This window comes from Dermacentor variabilis, chromosome 3 (genome assembly GCF_050947875.1).
Source record: "Dermacentor variabilis isolate Ectoservices chromosome 3, ASM5094787v1, whole genome shotgun sequence".
Lineage (NCBI taxonomy): Eukaryota > Metazoa > Arthropoda > Arachnida > Ixodida > Ixodidae > Dermacentor > Dermacentor variabilis.
Window position 1 is genome coordinate 120,921,420 of NC_134570.1, and position 17,424 is coordinate 120,938,843.

Here is a 17,424-nt window from a genome sequence, read left to right on the forward strand (position 1 = left end):
CTGGGACTAAAAAGAGCTAATGGTCAACAATTTCGCCAATGTTTTCTTAGTTCCTTGTTCCATGGTTTAGCGCCCTTCCAAATTAGTTTCGAAGGGTACTCGCAAGCTCCCTTTGCAACCCTCCTTCCATGCTACATAAGTTTCCTGTAGAACGTATTCTCCAGAATTATTTATTCGAATTCTAAAGGTGCATGCTTAGTAAAGGAGAACTCGTGAACGAGGCACGTACTGAAGGAGGGGGTCCGCCTCCCCCCCCCCCCACCACGAGATTAAGTGGCATAAGCCACCCCCCCTCCCGTCGCCGCCGCCCCCACGCCACCACTCCTAACACATTCCTAAAGCGCCGCCAAATCAATATTGAGACTCGACAGCACTCGGCAGTTAACATTTAGCTGCCTTTTTCTCTCCTTTGCGATGGCGGTACACTCTAAAAACTAGGAAGGGTATCGCAGGAGTGAAGCTGCCGGTTCACTCTTCAAAGCGTCGTTTTACTCTCGCAAAATGTCGAGGAGAGTGAAATGCATTGTTCACTCTGTCACCAAGGAGAGAGTGAAATGTGCTTTTCACTCTCCCCTTCAGAGAGAGAGAGTGAAAAGACTCTTGCGACATTAGAAAAGAGAGACTCTTGCGGCAATAGAAAACAAAACGTAGCGTAATCTTCTGCTTCAACTGTAGGTGGCTGGCCCCGAACATGGCAATGTATCATTCATGCACGCTGAGCAAAGAACACATCGTTTTGCTTCTAAGAGAACAGGCCGCCGCAGTTCAACGAAACGCGTAGCGAGCGCTCTACTTTTTCCCTCGGAGTTGCTCCACCGCGCGCGCGTGCGCTCAAGATCGCGGAACAACACAGCACCGGAGAAAGGTGACCGTCCGCCGAGCAGCACAGCAGCAGCCAATGCATTTCAGCAGCAAAGGCCAGCCAAGGGAGATTGCATGTCAGCCATCTCGCGTCGCCACGAAAACACGACTGTCGTTCGTCATGCCTTGGATATAACAGCAAATCCTCCACGGTAAGTGAATTCTAACTTAGGTGCACATTGTCCGTATATGTCATGCTATCGCCAGGAAGTCGTCGCTGCGCTTAGCCGACGCGATTGACAAAGGACTAGGCATACGCGCTGTGTCTCTCGATGTCAATCGAAAAAGCCAGTCGTCGCGATAACTGCATGTGATTTTATCACTTTTCCTTTGTCCGTAAGAGCTTTAAAAATCGCAAAAGCTGCCAGAACTGTGGTATGTTCAATAAGACGCCAGGCGAGAGGACGCGTAAAATGGTTAGTTCTCCAGCCCGTGATTCCGAGCCTATGCGGAGCGTGATTAGCGTGCGTTTTGTGTGTTTGAATTTATTCAGTTTGGCAGTCTACTGTGTACGGAACGCTGTTGAACTAAGGAATCACATAACAGAAAACGTCATTTTGCTGGCAGCATGCTTTTTTTTTATAAATAAACCGCGCGCTTGACGGTGTCTCGCGCAGGGGGAATCTGCGACCGCTGAAGTTACGTGCAGCACCAGTGCTAGTTAGAAACTTTGCCGCAGGCATTCAGCTGCATGCTGCAAGAGGTCAGTTGGGCGCGTTATCTTGAACTTACTGAAAACGCATGAGGAATCCATGTTTTATGCTGAAAAAAGTATAAACCCCATATAAGCGATCTTGCGCGCGGCAGCTACAAGCGACGCGACGGAGATGGCTGTCGCGTTCGCTCGTCGCCTATAAGTCGTACTCCGTGCGAGCGACGATTTTGAGCGACGCCTCCCCGGTGTTGCCGGCATGAGGGCTGCAGTCACGCGTGACGCGTGCTTTAGTAATTTACGTTGATGTATTTTACTATAAGAAGTAGCATAAAATATTTCCACCGGTCTTGCAGTACGGTCTTATCCTTGCACGTATAAAAATTGAATCATTTGCTCGTTCCGCGCGACAATCGGTAGTATTTGAGCGATGTATGTAAGTACATCCAGTTCCGGCTTCGCGCTATTGGCTAGTCGCTCATAGCACTTCTGGGCGACGAGCGACGATTTCTAGATTTCCAGAACCGAGCCATCTGTTCAAGCGACGGCCCGTTTTGTCGCTCGAAGCCGTCGCTCGTCGCCGTCGCGCACTAAATCGCTCTCACAGTGTTTATCCCTAAGACTGAACTGTTTTTGCTCATGTTGAAATGATGTGATTATAGGTCTGGTTTTGTCTCCTGTTGCGGTTTTCGTGCACGGTGCGAAACTGAAAGGATGCTTATGTCTACGAACTCGGTGAATTGTCGAGCAGCTAGTTACGCATCGGCATCGAATATAACGGCTGCTGTGTGGAAAAACAATTGCAGGGGCGCTTTGCATACGCTTATTGTTTTGGACATGCCTGTGCATTTGCTAATATGAGTTGGCGTGTCAGAGTTATGTCATATGAACAGCTAAATCAGGCTTCCTCTGGGGGTTACAAGCGTAATGTGTCCATTTTGTTATAGCATGGCAGATCAAGATGTGTTTATCGCTTGAATATTTTTAGTAGAGAAATAAAATATCAAACTAAAATGTTGCTTTAATTCCGTGTTACCAGTCTGTCGTACACAGAACAATAGGTTGGTGTAATAAACTAATAACTGCGTTTAACTGCAACTTTTACATGCCTACAAGAATCTAAAATGCTAGATTTCAAACTGCAGTAGTAGTCGGGTCTGTCAAAAATGAACTCCACTGCGCACCTCATGCATGAAAATAAGTTCATGCCTTTTAGTAAGCTTAGATGCAGGCCGCAGTGAACTTGTTAGTATTGAAATGTGGGTAAGCTTGCCATAACAAGCCTTGTTGCCCTTTTTTATAGGCACATCCATATATCCATTGAGCTGAAGGACAATATTTTCATCCCTACTGAGCATCATGTTTGCAGCTATAATCCTCAAATTATGGCTTCAGCAGTGGCACAACCAGGGATGGTGCGGGGGGGGGGGGGGGGGGCACACTGGGCACGTGCTTAGGATGTGTCACAAGTGGTGTTTGCGATACACAAGACTCATGACAGACCTATGACGTCTGAAAATGACCAATATTCTATTCATTAGCAGGAGTATTCTAACATTCATGAAAAACAAGGATGAACTGTGGTTTATTTGTTTTTTTGCTTAAATCTAAAAATTGAAGTTAGTTTAGCAGTTGACTGTTGCAGTCATTTGGATGTTTTGCATGCATTTCACTAGGAAGACTAAGAGCTAAGACTTTTTTATTGCCATGGCCTTGACTGTCTTGATGTTGTTTTGCACCATGCCCTTGTGTTGACTTTTGCATACAATATTTTTCAGGCACCCGCTTTATATAACGCAAGAAGGCAGCTGCAAGGGCACGAGGATGTGAAAGAGCCAGTGCAGCGCGACTTCACGTAGTGCAGAGGAGCCAATGCCAAAAAATCAAAATACATTGGCATGTTATTTGGACAAGAAAACTAGTATGTGGGTATATTGGGTGTGCCATTTGACCAAATGTCAACAAAATCACGATACAGTATGTTACACGAAGATGAAAATTCTCACGTGCTCCAGGCAGTCATCTTAACATGGTATATTTATGTAATGTCTCTGATTGGAAAGTCAAATCAAGTATGCTCTCTGGAGACAAACACATAGCAGCAACTGTCATTGAAAAGTTATAAATGTGTTTTAAGAAAGCTGATTAGTTCTGAGAAGTGACTGCTTTTTGTCTTGCCTCTCAACAGATATATCCATGTGATGAAAAAATAGTGGTACAATGAAATTGCATATTTGCTTAGCGACATGATACATACTTGCAATGAGCACGGTGCCTGTGTTTACTATAAAAAGCAACAGCCCATGCTTGGTTAGGTTAGGCCCACTACAACATGCAGGCATGGGTGATTGGCGCTTTTTTTATTTCTGTGTCGTTAGGTTTATTGACGTGCGTATAGGTGCAGTTGCACGCAGTATGGCTAGCACAAAAAAGGGGGGCGGGGCAGATATATGTAGCTCACTGTACACGACACGGGGCAAAGGAAATCCGTGTTCAGCAACTATGTTAAATGCCATGTACGTAAATTTTACAACACTACTCGTTCGAAGCGCGCACAGGTGCATATTGAAGAAAAGTTTCCAGGGTAGATAATTTAGTTCGTAATTTACACTAATTTTGCTCTAACCACGAGACATAATAATTTGAATATACTGCACGGAAAAACCTAGAGCGAATTAAATTGTGTGTCAGTTTCGTGTGTATACATATAGTCTTTCCTATGCATCAGGTTTCTTGCGTAATGCATTAACAGTTGACAGCCTATCTTATGATGTGTACTCTGTTTACATTACAGTTGTTTATTAGTTTACTCGTTTGTTTTGTGACTGATGAAATGCCGGCATATATATATTTTCAACATTTGACATAACCCTGTATGTTTTGCAGGGACAACCCAGGACGTGCATTTCTCAGCATCCAGTCAACTGCCAAAAGTGACTCAAACACAGGCCACCAGTAAGTGGACATCAGTTGCAATTTCATCAGTTGCAAGTCGCAGCGGTGGCGTAGAGGTAGAACACCCGCCTCGCGTGCAAGAGGTCCGTGGTTCGAATCCCGGTGCCGGCAATTTTCCACCGGATTTAAAAAAAAAATCCGCGTGTTGATAAAATTGCACAAACAGGCCTGGAGTGTGGCCTGATCCCGGTGACCAGAACCGGTAACGCACTCCCTCACCAGAGCAGGATTGGCCACCCTGGTGCAGTACTTGGCCACAACCTCCTATGAACACAACAATCAAACCCCGGCCCTCAGTCCCCAGCAGCTGCGAAGCAACTGACCACGGCGGCGGTCAGACCTGCGAGGCAACAGAGGGTGCTAAGAATCACTGGCTCCGGACAGGCCGCCATTGGAATATGAACCTGGCAACGTTAACCGCTAGAACGTTATCTAGCGAGGCGAGTCTAGCAGTGCTATTCGAGGAATTAGAGGGCAGTAAATGGGATATAATAGGGCTCAGTGAAGTTAGGAGGCCAAAAGAAGCATATACAGTGCTAAATAGCGGGCACGTCCTGTGCTACCGGGGCTTAGCGGAGAAAAGAGAACTAGGAGCTGGATTCCTGGTTAATAAGAATATAGCTGGTAACATACAGGAATTCTATAGCATTAACGAGAGGGTGGCAGGTCTTGTTGTGAAACTTAATAAGAGGTACAAAATGAAGATTGTACAGGTCTACGCCCCTACATCGAGTCATGATGACCAGGAAGTCGAAAGCTTCTATGAAGACGTGGAATCGGCGATGGGCAGAGTGAAAACTAAATACACTATACTAATGGGCGACTTTAATGCCAAGGTAGGCAAGAAGCAGGCTGGAGACAAGGCAGTGGGTGAATATGGCATAGGCACTAGGAATAGCAGGGGAGAGTTATTAGTAGAGTTTGCAGAACAGAATAATATGAGGATAATGAATACCTTCTTCCGCAAGCGGGATAGCCGAAAGTGGACGTGGAGTAGCCCGAACGGCGAGACTAGAAATGAAATAGACTTCATACTCTGCGCTAACCCTGGCATCATACAAGATGTGGGCGTGCTCGGCAAGGTGCGCTGCAGTGACCACAGGATGGTAAGAACTCGTATTAGCCTAGATCTGAGGAGAGAACGGAAGAAACTGGTACATAAGAAGCCGATCAATGAGTTAGCGGTAAGAGGGAAAATAGAGGAATTCCAGATCAAGCTACAGAACAGGTATTCAGCTTTAACTCAGGAAGAGGACCTTGGTGTTGAAGCAATAAACGACAATCTTGAGGGCATCATTAAGGAGTGTGCAATGGAAGTCGGTGGTAACTCCGTTAGGCAGGATACCAGCAAACTATCGCAGGAGACGAAAGATCTGATCAAGAAACGCCAATGTATGAAAGCATCTAACCCTACAGCTAGAATAGAACTTGCAGAACTTTCGAAGTTAATCAACAAGCGTAAGACAGCTGACATAAGGAAGTATAATATGGATAGAATTGAACATGCTCTCAGGAACGGAGGAAGCCTAAAGACAGTGAAGAAGAAACTAGGAATTGGCAAGAATGAGATGTATGCGCTAAGAGACAAAGCCGGCAATATCATTACTAATATGGATGAGATAGTTCAAGTGGCTGAGGAGTTCTATAGAGATTTATACAGTACCAGTGGCATCCACGACGATAATGGAAGAGAAAATAGTCTAGAGGAATTCGAAATCCCGAAGGTAACGCCGGAAGAAGTAAAGAAAGCCTTAGGAGATATGCAAAGGGGGAAGGCAGCTGGGGAGGATCAGGTAACAGCAGATTTGTTGAAGGATGGTGGACAGATTGTTCTAGAGAAACTGGCCACCCTGTATACGCAATGCCTCATGACCTCGAGCGTACCGGAATCTTGGAAGAACGCTAACATAATCCTAATCCATAAGAAAGGGGACGCCAAAGACTTGAAAAATTATAGACCGATCAGCTTACTGTCCGTTGCCTACAAATTATTTACTAAGGTAATTGCAAATAGAATCAGGAACACCTTAGACTTCTGTCAACCAAAGGACCAGGCAGGATTCCGTAAAGGCTACTCAACAATAGACCATATTCACACTATCAATTAAGTGATAGAGAAATGTGCAGAATTATAACCAACCCTTATATATAGCTTTCATTGATTACGAGAAAGCGTTTGATTCAGTCGAAACCTCAGCAGTCATGGAGGCATTACGGAATCAGGGTGTAGATGAGCCATATGTAAAAATACTGGAAGATATCTATAGCGGCTCCACAGCCACCGTAGTCCTCCATAAAGCAAGCAACAAAATCCCAATAAAGAAAGGCGTCAGGCAGGGAGATACGATATCTCCAATGCTATTCACAGCGTGTTTACAGGAGGTATTCAGAGACCTGAATTGGGAAGAATTGGGGATAAAAGTTAATGGAGAATACCTTAGTAACTTGCGATTCGCTGATGATATTGCCTTGCTTAGTAACTCAGGGGACCAATTGCAATGCATGCTCACTGACCTGGAGAGGCAAAGCAGAAGAGTGGGTCTAAAAATTAATATGCAGAAAACTAAAGTAATGCTTAACAGTCTCGGGAGAGAACAACAATTTACAATAGGCAGCGAGGCACTGGAAGTCGTAAGGGAATACATCTACTTAGGGCAGGTAGTGACGGCGGATCCGGATCATGAGACGGAAATAATCAGAAGAATAAGAATGGGCTGGGGTGCGTTTGGCAGGCATTCCGAAATCATGAACAGCAGGTTGCCATTATCCCTCAAGAGAAAAGTATATAATAGCTGTGTCTTACCAGTACTCACCTACGGGGCAGAAACCTGGAGGCTTACTAAAAGGGTTCTACTCAAATTGAGGACGACACAACGAGCTATGGAAAGAAGAATGATAGGTGTAACGTTAAGGGATAAGAAAAGAGCAGATTGGGTGAGGGAACAAACGCGAGTTAATGACATCTTAGTTGAAATCAAGAAAAAGAAATGGGCATGGGCAGGACATGTAATGAGGAGGGAAGATAACCGTTGGTCATTAAGGGTTACGGACTGGATCCCAAGGGAAGGGAAGCGTAGCAGGGGGCGGCAGAAAGTTAGGTGGGCGGATGAGATTAAGAAGTTTGCAGGGACGGCATGGCCACAATTAGTACATGACCGGGGTTGTTGGAGAAGTATGGGAGAGGCCTTTGCCCTGCAGTGGGCGTAACCAGGCTGATGATGATGATGATGATGATGATGATGATGATGATGATGATGATGATTATGCAGTTGGCGGCTGCCTTGTACGGAGGCTTTTTTTTTAATGAGATGGTGATGTCGTTCTAATGTACCTTTTGACCACAAAGGTGCGATCATGTCTCACAGAGGCATATATGGTTGCTATTCTCTGCGAGGGACGTGTTCTTGTGTTCGTGAAGCATTTGCGTTTGGCAGTATTGTCGCCCAATGAGTCGGATATAAACACTAACTCGCCACTGCCGGCAAGTAGTAGCGAGAAATGCATTATGACGCTGTAAAGTTATTTCATTAATTCGAAGGAAAGTTTTGCAGCAGGAAAAAAGGTTGCTATTCCAGGTAAACATGTCTTTTTCTCACAGGTTATTTAGCCAAACTGTGGATGCATGAAATTCGTGACTTATGAATAGATTTTAATTTATTCTTTAGTAATGCTTCTAAAAGAGACTAGAAATAGCATGTGACTACCTCTGCAATCAGCAGACCATACATTTACAGTCATAAGTGGCAGTTCCATGCAGTCTCGCACTTTATATAACCTTTCCTTTCAGCAACATTGGAACTGGTGGCTGCGTTTTCAGAAGGAGAAGTGCACTTGACACTGTATATGTATGTGTGAATTCGGTTTTCTTCGTGTGTGTCGGCTCATTGACAAACAGTGCAAAAATCTGTTGTACCATGAGCCTGACGACGCCTTCTGCTGCTAGAAATGCGGCACTTCGTATTTTATAGTACTGCATGACATTTAAATCAAAGCTACCACATAAAATGATCAAGAAAACTAACCGCTGTTATAGCTGTTTTCCTCAAAGAACGCTTGTCCTTTATGGGCTGTGTTAATCTGAGCTCTCCACCGATGTTTCAGTAGTATTATCCCTTAGTGAGTGAGAGATTGGGGGCAATTAATCGTGTTAGTGTTTAAGTGGTGTCCTAATTATGTGCATTTGTTCCAACAAAGTTGTCTAGATTACTTTATTGTGTAGTGTAAAGCTTATGAAACCATGAGCAACTACTGAGTTGCTAACACGCATATGGATTTGTCACTATACAGGTGAAACTCGGCTGTACCACTGCAGTGCTGCGGAAATTGCCTTCACCAGCGGCTTTGCAACAGCTGTTTCGCAGCATGTCGGTATGTGTTAATTTATAATTATGTTGGGATGGGCTAGTATTATGGACCACTGCTACTCTGTATTGTGACAGATCCATATGATAAGGGATGTAATGGGCACAGCGAAAACCTTTGAATTTTTTACTATGGTACATAAACAGGCTCTCCGTTTCGTCACTGGAGCCGGAGAGAAGGGCATGCAGGCACTCCTGAATGTACATATATTTCAAAACATGAGAGAGACATATACACACACACACACACACACACACACACACAATTAAACTAAAGGCAGGGACGTTCCATCTTTCATCTTGAATTGAATTGTGCAGCGCAAAAATACAACACAGACCACAGAGAAGCACACATGTTAACAGGTTTGATACACACGTTAGTTCAACAGATTTGATACTTCAAGTGTGCTATTTTACACAAGGGGGAAGGGAAAGGGGAGAAAATCTGAAAAAAAAGGAGTGAAAAGAAAGGAATCGTGCCAAAAAGCATGAGAAGCATCGCGCAGCCAATATCACCAGCAGGACATCTAAAAAGCACTCTGATAAAATTACATACAGGACAACCTCACGTATAGTTTGTTTCAATCAACTCAGATCACATGCAGCCATTACTGCAATCAAGTTGTTTCCTTATGTCATATGAGGGAATGATGTGGGCCCAAAAAACTGTTTAGAGCTGAAGGATTATGTTCCGTTCTAGCCTCATTGCCTGCTTTTTTTATCTTATTGTTATCAGCTGCTTATGTTAGGGACAAAAAGTAAGAGTACGAACTGTTTCCCGATTCGCCATTCCACACAACATGTCTTTGTGACTATATGTACATGCAGATGATCCATAGTTGAAAAATATTCAGTACAGTAGAATTTCATTACAAGATGCACTTGGTTGTAAGAGACATCTGAAAATGGTTTGGTTGGTTTTCCTATGTTTGCCACGTTAACAATACTGTATACAAGAGACACCTTTGTTACTAAGGATGACTTTTTAAGTATTCACTACTTCGAAGGGACACAACCCAGACACATTCACTTTGTGCACCTTGTGTGCTCCGAAGGGCGTAAAGATCACGCAATCCTTGCACAAGTCAATCGCGCATGTCTCTTTTAGCATGAACCAGAAAAGGAGGGCAACGAGGACAGTGCAGGGCAGAAAGTGTCTGCAGTTGAAGCTGACGAGCGTCTAAGAGCACCTCAAAGGTACTGCGAGCAACAAGGCTTGCAAAGTGAAGTGTTTAAATTCCAGAAGTTGGGAAGGAAGCTAACACAATCTACAGTCACTAAAAAGCTGTGAATGTCTTCTTTAAAGGGCCCCTAAACTACCGAGGTTGAAATTTAGTTGCGATGTTGCAGTTCTACACAATAAGGCAATGAACAGGTAGCCACGAGAATTTTTCGAAACGGTGCAGTAATAGTGGAGCTACGTGTGTTTGATTATCGAAAAGTAGTCCCCACTCATTTTACTCTTTCATCTGGTACACGCCATATGGACAGTATCGTCTTTTCCTTGCCTAGTACACCTCCAAATGTTACGGGACAGGCCAACACCAACGAGCTCTGTTGCTGCCGCGCTGGCCCGTCGTCCTGCGAGGGGTGGCGCTAATACAACGGAACTATATGGTGACTCGTGTTGAAGAGCCTCGTAGGGAGACCCTTCTGTTGGCGTTTCTGTTCTTTGCCCCCATTGGCTGCCCACAATGGCATCGCGCGCAACGCGACGAGGAAGAAGGAGTGTGTGTATTTGCTTGCAGGCCTTGCTGGCAGTCGTACACTTTCGTTCGACCAATCGACAGCACCGGAAACTGGTGACATCATCAGAGACAGCCTGGTGACGTCAGGACAAACTGGGGGGTGCAGGATAGGTCCAGAGAGGCGCACGGGGTCATTTTCTTCATATTGTGGTGCTCCGGCAGTGCTACGCACTCTGGCATTTGGCTTCGTCGATCGTGACGGCATTCTGATTTCGATACGCGTGTTTACTTGAAATGTTCAAAAAATGTCGAGAAGTGGTTTAGGGGCCCTTTAAGCCACCCTGAGCATTTATTCCTTCAGATATATCAAAACATACTTTAGTGATGATGCATAATAAAGTGATCTAGTCTGGCTCCGCAGTGTCTCAAAATTTTTGGTTTCGAGAGACATGTTTCCCGTGCCTCTTGAATATCTTCTGATGAGGCTTTACTGTAATATACACAAACAATTGTAACTCTTCCTGCAAGTATTATTCATTAAGCCCGGTCACTTATGTGCAAAGGTTATGTGCAAAGGTTATGTGCAAAGTCTTGATGTCCGTACTTTTTAGAGCTATGTTTTTTAATTCATGCTGTTCTTATTGGTTCTTCGATGCAGGAGACAATGCCTACGAAATTATTGGCCCTGATCATGAGAGCCCTCAAGGGGCAAACAACATCTCTGTTGCAGAAGTGAGCCCGGTACCACTTGGAAGTTACCATGACAGATGACACGGCAGCAATAGATACAGAGACTGCCACGTCTACTGCAGCTGCAACAGTGTACGAGGCAAGCAGCAGCGCGTCAGCATCAGCAGCAGTGTCAGAAGGAACCACACCAGGCCTGGTAGAGCAACATGTGTGCTATCACTGACTTTTTTTGTAGTGGATACAACTCATTTGCTCAACATACAAAAGCTTTTCACCACGACTGTGAGCCAGTGTTATTGTGCAGCAAGTGCGAGACTAAGTTAGGTGTTATAACACAGTACAAGCATCACTTTAATATATGCAAATGCAAACATATTACAGTTGCCTCCCCAGCCAGCCCACATAGTGACAACAATGTGGAAAACATGGTGGGACACACCTCTCCCCCATTACAAGATAGTAGAGACTGTCAGTGTTGTTGCTAGATTGACTGGTCCTTGTAGGCAACTAGGAGGACAACACAGGTGTCATAAGATTGTTGTTGATGTTGTTGTTGAAGAGGTAAAAAAGAAGTTTGATGCAGCTGAAGTGCCAACTGATATTGAGCAAATGAAAAGCAACCACCTGAGAAAGCAACACTATCGAAATTTGGGTATCTATGTGCCGCCAACTCTGGTAAGAATGGCATAGGACAGAAGTGTGATGAAAATCACACAGACACTGCTGTTGCATCACTGGCCACAGTCAGCAGCGACTTGTAGGGCAAGAGAGTCAACTGAAACTAACATTATGATATAGTGTCATGCTCCCATGTGACCACTTTTCAAGTTATTTTGCAAGATACAGCTCAACTTCCAGAAACGAGACTGCAACTTGTCTGTAAAAAAGCTTTCACAAAAAATTATTCATAACACTATTAACATAGCAGTATCTTTTTTTTGTGTCGGTTCGAGGTTCCCGGCTGTCCATTAATGCAAAAATTGAGGAAAAAAGAACATGTGTCGTACTTACACCTTTTTAACAAGTACGAGGGGGACAGAACTTTTCTAGTCATGCATCTTCATCATAGTATCAAGTTTTTAAATGCCTTTTATAATTATTATTACCAGTTATATCTGAGTGCATTGTATGCATGTAGCAGGTGTAAAATCAGGTCAGTTGGATCAGATGCCTTATCTGCAAGCGAGCCCTATATTCAAGAAATTTGAATTAAAATAGTTACGTTAGAGACGCAGTCTTTCAGCACTTTATTGCCTGTGGTTTAAGCATTGCTCAATACTTTTGTGGGTGGCAATTTCAACCGGCACAGCACTGCGCATTGCCACAGTCACAAAAGCGGTGTTTACCATTTGTGTTCATCTGTTTGTGTATGCATAGAGCAAGTTCTTAATTTATATTTTCCTGCATTCTTGTGCTTGCACTAAGCTTGTATAAGGCAGTTACAAAATGTGCGTCACTATTACAAACTGTTCTGTTGAGCTTACACTTGCAAATAATCGTGTTCAGATGGCCGCACTTCTATGCGGGTGCACCGCTAGCTTTGTGTATGTTCTCATGTTTGTATAAAGCTTATATAAGCTAGTTAGAAAATGTGTGTCACTTAGCATTGTGATATTCTTTAAAGAACTGCTTGGTTAGTTTTGCACTTGTGAATTAGTATTGAGGCGGTGGTATTCCCACGTATGCCCACTGCTAGCTTTCTGTGTCCTCACGTGTTTGTATTAAGTTTCTACAAGGGAGTTACAGCATGTACGTCACTAAGCGCTGTGATATTTTTTAAAGAACTGCTTTGTTGGTTTTACACCTGTGAGTAATAGTACTCGGGTGGCACTAGTCATGTGTAGGTACACAGGGACCATTTGTATACATTATGCTCATGTAAAGCAGTTACAAAGTGTATGTCACTAATTACTGTGATATTTGTTGAATTGCTGTGATGGTTTTACACATGTGAATAATAGTGGTCAGGACACAGTACTTGCGGTGTATAGTTGAATTTATACACTGCCAAGACATGGGCTGTATACGTACCAAAAGAAATGTATGTCATTATATTGTTGTGATTATTAGTGTTTGGATTTTATTAAACTGTAATAAAATTGTTTCTTGTATCTACTGAGGTATGGCAATTTGTCATGCAACCAAACTGAGGACCTGAACTTGTGCATACAAATAAACAGCTAATTTAAGAGTATACTGCTCATATTCTGCTAAACCAGTTTAACAAATCTTGTACTACAATGCTGGAAAAATGGCAGAGCTGACTCGGATGTACAGAAAAAGTTCTGCACTGGCTGAAGGACTGCCCCACACTGGAGTTCGTAATGTTGCGTTTATTGGAGTAGAACAGAAAGTGCACTTCTATTAAAAATGCGACAGTCTGTGCAGAAACATAAGGCAGACGAGCGGATGTGGCACATTTTTTTCAGGGCCCTCCATGCCTACTACTGCATTTCTAGTCTTCCTGTGCTCTGCGTATAAGCCCCTGTTCAGCCAAGGTTTTTACTCCATGACAGTTGTTCTACTGGGTTCGTAGCAATATTGAAGAAAAAAATTCAATGGTTTTCAAGGACTTTCGAGGCCCCGATACAGTAACTTCAAGGACCTCGTGCAATGTGTGTAGTAGTTTGGACAGGCAATAACTTGTTCAAGAACACTGTTAACTTTAATGCAAACAAAAGAAAACAAAACAAATCGCATTTCAGTGATTTCAAACATTTGAAAGACTGCTAATTTGCCTTTCACCGCCCACCACTAAACGCGCACAAGGAAGCATTTCAAGAAAGCGCTCAGTTTTTCTGCAATAGCACAATTAACTACTTGGACCTGCAACATTTGCAGTTTTTGAATACTGTTTGGTTTGACAGTGTATGTGATGTCATCTGTTGCCTCAGCTTTTTTCACCATCAAATAAGCAATAGTCATTTCTAATTTCTTTTTATTGTGTCTGTCGCTCTCAATTTACTCTTCACGGCTTCTCTTCGAATGCCTCAACTGTTGAGCTTCCTGCTTCTGCTACTCCAAGCACATTTGTCGCCGGTTCCATGTGCATAAAACTGGTATCTGCAGCTCCTTTGTAATTTCAACTTTAAGGATGTCGCTTTCCTTCTATTACCTCCAGAGACAATTTTCTGTGACATGCGAAAGAGTGTCACAGAAGGGAAAAAAAGCGCTTCGCAATGTCTGCTAAGTCTAGCCAAGTGTACAAGTTTAAGGACTTTCCAGTACTTCTAAAAATTCAAGGGTTTTCAATGCCTTGAAAATGGCATTTTAGAAATAAAGGATTTTCAAGGATCGCTACAAACCCTGGATTCTAGCACCTAAATAATTTTACAAGCTTATTTTGGCATGGAGTTAGGAAATTCATGCTTTCTAGCTAACGCTGCACTATCTCTGTACAGTGAAGCCACGAGAGCGCAACTATTTTGGAGTAAAGAAAAATACTGAAAGCTTTTAATACCACTCTTCTTTTTTTCTATGGAGCTTCGTATTGCCTAGTTAAGTTTACGAATGTGCCTGGTTTTGGCGGGCGTTTCTTCGACATTTTCTGGAAGAAGCAGATGTCTAGCCCTCGTATTCAGAAATGTATCTTAATACAAAGCTCATGCTTGACTGGATATAAACGACGCCTGGTGCGAACGTCCCCCAAGACGCTCACTGCCTTTCTTTTGGTGCGTTCACGACTTGCGTCGTTTAGATCAAGTCAAGCATGGGCTTCAAGTTATGATGCATTTCTGCATATGGGGGTAAGCGTGCACAATTCCGGGCAACGCACTGTGCCATTGACACCGAGAGAAAACGGGGAAAACAGAGTTAACCACTTATGCTCCTAAACTTTCGCGTACCTGTGGTGTGCGTGTATCGTGGAAGAAGAAACAGCGCAAACACAAGGACGAAAAAAAGCATCAACCACACCAGCGCTTCGTGGTGTGGCATGGTGTTGCGTCGTGCTTGTGTAGCGCTGTTTCTTCTAAAATGCTCAACCAACTAGCCGGCAAGTCCAACCTGTGCATATATAAATTGAACACACGCATGAGTGTAGATGGTCTTCGAAGCTTTTAGAACGAGCACTGCCACAGGATACGCGCAGTGCACGCGTAACAAGTGGACACATTAGTCATTTAAACATGCGTGTCAATGCATTTGACGCGGCTATCGGCATAAGCAGTCTCCAAATGTTGGAATGCATGCGCTTCAAAACGCTAACGATTCGCTGCTAATGCAGGACAACAGCTCAGAGCGGACTGAACCAAACTCTAAACTAATGCACTTGAAAAGAACGCCTACACGGCAGCGTGAGGCACGTCGAAATGCCTGGTACTGGCGTCGCAGTTGCTCACCAGTATACGCGCGAATTAAATTCACATACGTGGATGGTTGGCGCAATACTTTGTATCCGCGTATTTTGGAGAACATGGACTGGAGAAGCACTCGATCATGAGCTGAACGGCACATTTGTTATTTTCCTGCGGTGACGACAAGCCGTGAATAGTTCTCACGTTGTCGTCTACGTTGTCTTCCTTCGTTAGTCGTAGCAAGGAATGGAAATGATGCAAACGCACACGTATTCCAGTACACAACAGCACAGCACACTGCAGAGAAACCCCACCCACCACAGCAGATTCATCAAATACGTTTGGTATATATATATAACCTCTAAAAGAACACGATTAGGCGTGGCGGCGCTGTGGTGTAATGGTTATGATGTGTGTTTTGAATTGTGCAAATGCGAGTGTACGCGGGTTCGAATTCACATGATGTATAGAGCATTGTGATTCTTGATAAGTATGTGATTCCCTTGACAATTGTATTCTAATTAGATTGTGTGACTCCTGATTGTGAAATTTGCGAAGATATTTGCAGATTAAGTGTTAAATCGCTTTTTTTTCTCCTCAGTGGCGTTCGTGACGCATACGCATAGGCCGCTTCATAGCAGTCACGCCTCACGGTAGGCAGCAAATAGCCAGGAAAAAATGACTTTAAAATCCTGCATAACTTTGCTCACTCCTATTCTGAAGGCCGCTTGGAATCGGGCCAGTGTCTCTGAGGAGCCGCCTAGGGAACAGTATATCAACGGCCCTAATTTGATCTGATTTCCTGCCTGCATGCGTGACCAGGACTTGGCTAAGAGGGTATTGGGAAGAGTACTAGCACTCTGTTCTGAAGGAGTACAAGCACTCTGTTTGGGGGAGTAGAAGTACTCGGTCTGGCGGTGTACTATTAACCCTGCGGGGAGAGTATTAGCACTCTGCGGAAGAGTACTACACTCTAAGAAAAAAAGGACTAAAAGGGGTAGAGAGGTTAGTCCTTTTGGGGACTAACTGATTTGCCACAACCATTAGTCCTTTTGGGGACTAACTGACGTGGGATGAACTGTTAGTCCCCTTGCATTTAGTCTTCATGGGACTAACAGTTTATCCTTCCAGTTACTCCCGAAGAGACCAACAGTTAATCCTTTCAGTTACTCTCAAAGGGACTAAAGGATGCACCCGAAGGGACCAACAGTTCATCCTTTCAGTTACTCCCAAAGGGACTAAAGGATGCGCCCGAAGGGACCAACAGTTCATCCTTTCAGTTACTCCCAAAGGGACTAAAGGATGCACCCGAAGCGACCAACAGTTCATCCTTTCAGTTACTCCCAGAGAGACTAAAGGATGCACCCGAAGGGACCAACAGTTCATACTTTCAGTTACTCCGAAAGGGACGAAAGGATGCACCCGAAGGGACCAACAGTTCATCCTAGCAGTTACTCCCAGAGAGACTAACGGATGCACCTAAAGAGACTACCAGTTCATCCTTTATGTTACTCCTAAGGGGACCAAAAGGACTAACATTTAATCTTTTCAGATACTCCCGAAGGGACCAACGAATGGACCTAAATGGACTAATAGTTTATCCTTCATGCTACTCCCAGAGGGACTAACAGATGCTCCCAAAAGGACTAACTATTAATCTTTTCAGGTACTCCTGAAGGAACGAACGGATTCTCCTTCCAATGCTGCCACAAAGGCAAACTTTTGAACCCCACAAGTTCTCCACTTGCCACAAATGTTCATCCAATAGTGTTTCATCCAGGAGATTAACCGTTGCTCCACTTGTCCCTTTAGGCTCACTTTTGACAAGCTTTCAATAGACTTGGGACAACTCGGCCATGGCAGTGCATCTGTTAGCGCCTTTATGGGGTTGTACAAAACCACAAGCGTTTCACTGGAACTAT

The 17,424-nt window shown here is 43.9% G+C and overlaps 1 long non-coding RNA gene across 1 annotated transcript; it reads left to right on the forward strand.

Moving 5' to 3' along the window:
- The first annotated feature begins 3,969 nt into the window (after positions 1-3,969).
- Positions 3,970-12,517, forward strand: LOC142574136 (uncharacterized). The gene is made up of 3 exons (XR_012826434.1): positions 3,970-4,468; positions 8,756-8,836; positions 11,176-12,517. It is a non-coding gene; the product is annotated as an uncharacterized LOC142574136 (long non-coding RNA).
- Positions 12,518-17,424: the final 4,907 nt, after the last annotated feature.